The 3,661-nt window shown below is 64.3% G+C and overlaps 1 pseudogene; it reads left to right on the top strand.

Annotated features, from left to right (window-relative positions):
• The first annotated feature begins 3,542 nt into the window (after positions 1 to 3,542).
• On the top strand, positions 3,543 to 3,661 carry LOC142867353 (uncharacterized; annotated as a pseudogene).

The following is a 3,661-nucleotide window of genomic DNA, read 5'->3' as shown; positions in this document are numbered from 1 at the left end:
TTTTTTTTTTTTTTTTTTTTTTTTTTTTGCCTGTTGCTCTGTCCCCTTGCCGGGAGCGCGGCGGGGCGGCGGTCCGGCGGATCACCCCCACCCTCAGCGCCCGCCGCGGTGCCTGCCGCCCCAGCCCGCACCGTGGGGCCTCCTCTTGTCCCAAGCCGGGACACCGCCGCCACGGGGCAGCATGCGTGCCATCTGGACTGTCCGGTCTCAGTCCAAAGGTCTGGTCTGTGGGAAACGACACGCTGGAGGAAACCTGGAGAGTCTGAGAGGGGAGGGAGTTCCGGAAGGATTCCAGGATGTCACTTTGAGCGAGTATGTGACCAGAACTCGTCCCGTTGCTTTTGGGGTTCTATGGGCTACACGTAGGAATCTCTGGTGGTGGCACTGGAGGTTGGGGGATCCGGAGTCACACCCAGACCTGCTCGACAGGCCTCCTTTTACTTTTCTTTTCGGATTCATGTTCTTAGAAAGTGTCTCTTATCTCTATGATTGCATTTTCTTTTCTCTCTCCTTTCTAGCAGATGATGGGAGTACAAGTATTGAGGTGACATGTGTTGCCCGTGCCCCCCTCCCCCCTGTCTCCTTATTTATTTCTCATTCTCTCCCAGCGTATTGTGGGGGTACCAATGTTCAGGTCGGGTGCATTGCTCTTTCCCCGCCTCCCCCCTCGGGTCAGAGCTTCAAGTGCGCCCATCCCCCAGTCGGTGCGCACCCACCCCCTCCCTAATGGATGTGTATGCCCACCCCCTCCCCACGCCCGCCCGACACCCACCCGATGAAGGTGATTCCTCGCTGTCCACTTAGGTGTCCATCCGTTCGTACCAATTTGCCGGTGAGCGCGCGCACGTGGTGCTCGTGTGTCCGTTCTTGGGACACCTGGCCTACTGGAACGGGTTCCAGCTCTGGCCAGGAGAACACGAGAGGCGCCCCCTCACCGCTGCTCCTCACAGCCGAATGGCACTCCGTGGTGTCCACGCGCCACATGTTACTAATGCACTCCTGGATGGATGGGCACTCGGGTCGCTTCCACATCTTTGCGATTGTGAATTGTGCCCTAACTGTCACCCTACCCCTTACCCAGCCCGTCTCCTCTGCCCCTGCCTGACGCGCTCCTCCCCCGCCAGGCCCGTCACTGTCCTCGGCCCCTGCCCCTGCCTGACCGGCCCCTTCCCGCCCCGGCCCGTCACCGTCACCGTCCTCTGCCCCTGCCTGACAGGCTCCTCTCCGCCCGGCCCACCACCTGGGCCACTGCCTGACTCGCTCCTCCCCGGCCAGGCCCGTCACTGTCCTGGGCCCCCGCCTGACCGGCTCCTTCCCGCCCGGCCTGTCACCGTCCTCGGCCCCTGCCTGACACGCTCCTCCCCGCCCGTCACCGTCCTCGGCCCCTGCCTGACCGGCTCCTCCGTCGCCTGGGCCTTCCAGGGGCTTGGTGTGGACGCTGCTTCCAGGAAGCCCTCCAGGAACCCGGCAGCAGGGCGGCCGCAGCAGTCTGGCGCAGGCATCGCTAAGTCGCCTGCCGGGGACGGGGACGTGCCCCGCTGTGCCGCGGGGGCCCAGCCTGGTGTCTTCCCTGAGGCCCTGGGGCTGCCGCTCCCCGCAAGGGGAGAGCCTCGGAGGTGGGGACCGCCTCCTGATGGGGACGTCCACGCAGCTCTCCACGTCGGATTCCGGGGCTCTCTGTCCTGCCTGAAGGCCCAGCTGGCCTGCGGGTCCTTAGAGTGGCAGGAACATCCTCAAACTGATATTGCGAGTCCGGGGGTTGTCTGCACTTTTGTGCTGGGCACCCCAGGGAGGCCCAGGGGCTGGCTGGACAACGCGGTCTGCTCGGGTGCTTTGGAGGAGCAACCGATGCCCTTTGGACTTTGGTAGCAGCGTCTCAGGTGTCTCTGAGCCCTGCGCCATGTCGGGGAGGAGGCGGGAGGGGCCGCGACCTGCAGTCGTGTTCCCGGGGTGGCACGGCATGTGGCTTCTTCCACAGGCTGCTTGGCCTGGGCTCCCTGCACCTGGGCCTTTGGGGGACTGGCCCTGTGCTTGCCAACGCTTCCTGCAGGGACCCGGAGCTGGGAGGTGGCATCTCCCAGCCCTGGGCCGGGCAGAGCCCCAGCGGGCCATGCCCACAACCTCTCTCAGCACGGGTCCCCCAGAAGGCTCCTTTGGGACCAGGATTCTCCTGCGGGTGACTTCTTAAAGTCTGGCCCCTGGATGGAGGGGCACCGGGAGCAGAGGAGCCGGAAGCGGAAGGGGGTGCCCATGCGAGGGGACATTTTCAGGCCAAGTACCAGCTTCAGCCTGATCCTCCTGGGAACCCCGGGGTGTACGTCACACCTCCTGGTTGTCCCGCTCTGAGACAAGGAGCCGGGCTTCGCATTCCCACAGCAGCCAGTCGTGGGCTGAGGACACCTGGGGCCTTGGGAACTCCCTGGCTTCTCTTTGGATTACCATTTGGAGCTGCTTGGGAATCGTGCCGCCACACACACCCGAGTGCAGGTGTCTTCTGCACAGACTGCGGGCCTCGCGCTTCTGAATGCCACTGGCTCGCCACCCACCCACGGGTGAACCTGGTCAGGGTGCTTTCTCTAAGGAGCCGACTCTGATCCGGGCGGGCTACCGGTGTCTCTGTTTGCTCGTTTCTTTCTTCCATTTCGGGAAAGTCTGCCTTACTGGGTGTGGAAATCTCCTATGCCTTTCCTCGCCTATTCTGTCAGCTTTAAAATTCTCTTTCAGTTGCCACCCTCACAGATGGATTAGGAAACTCTTTCCGGTGCACTCATTAGTGAAATGACCTCAAGGAAGCTCGAATCCAATATCTAATCGCCGGCTTTTAGCAAGTCCACACCCGAGGGTGGTTGGGGTCCAATCCAGCCCCGGGCCAGGCCCAGGCCCCTTGGACTGGGCCACAGGAGGACACGGAGCAGGGTCCCGGCCCCCACGGGAGCGGTGCCGGCAGTTCTCCAAGGGCTTGGGGGTTTTCCAGAGGTAGGAGATGGAGGGGACTGATTTCTTCAGCGCCCCCCAAACCACCCCGCCCCACCCCAGCCATGGGACACATCCCGAGAGACGCCCCTACACTCGCTCCCCTCCCCCATGCGCTGTGCCCCAGCCCTGGCCCTGGGGAATAGGCGGCAGCCCACCCACAGGGCGGGGGCGCAGCTGACAGGGGTTGTGCGGGAGGGCGGCCCCTGGCTGGGGTCAAAGGGTGAGCGCGCGTGCGCAGTCAGCGGCGGCGCGCTGGGGGTGGGGGCGGGTAGGTGAAGGAGGCGAGGTGAGGAGAGGAGGGGGGCTGGAAGGTCTCCACCTTGGCGGGTCCAGCCGTGGAGGCGCATCGTGTCTGTGTGTGTGTGTTTGTGTGTGTGTGTGTGTGTGTGTGTGTGTGTGTGTGTAGACAGCCCCCACCCCACCCCGCCCCGCCCCGTCCCTCACCTCAGTCCTCCGGAGTCCGCCCGACCGGGCCGGCCAACTGCACAGGCCCGGCGCGGGTCAGCGCTATCGCGGGGAAGCGCGGTGAGGCTGGCCTCTTGAGCGGGGCAGGGGCGCCCTCCGCGGTCTAGGGCCACACCACCCCGAACGCGCCCCATCTCGTCTGATCTCCGAAGCTAAGCAGCGTCGGGCCTGGTTAGTACTTGGATGGGAGACCGCCTGGGAATCCCGGGTGTCCTAGGCT

Source organism: Microcebus murinus, unplaced genomic scaffold (assembly GCF_040939455.1).
Source record: "Microcebus murinus isolate Inina unplaced genomic scaffold, M.murinus_Inina_mat1.0 scaf015_hap2_Mmur4.0, whole genome shotgun sequence".
Taxonomy (NCBI): domain Eukaryota; kingdom Metazoa; phylum Chordata; class Mammalia; order Primates; family Cheirogaleidae; genus Microcebus; species Microcebus murinus.
This window is presented reverse-complemented; position numbering and strand designations above follow the sequence as displayed.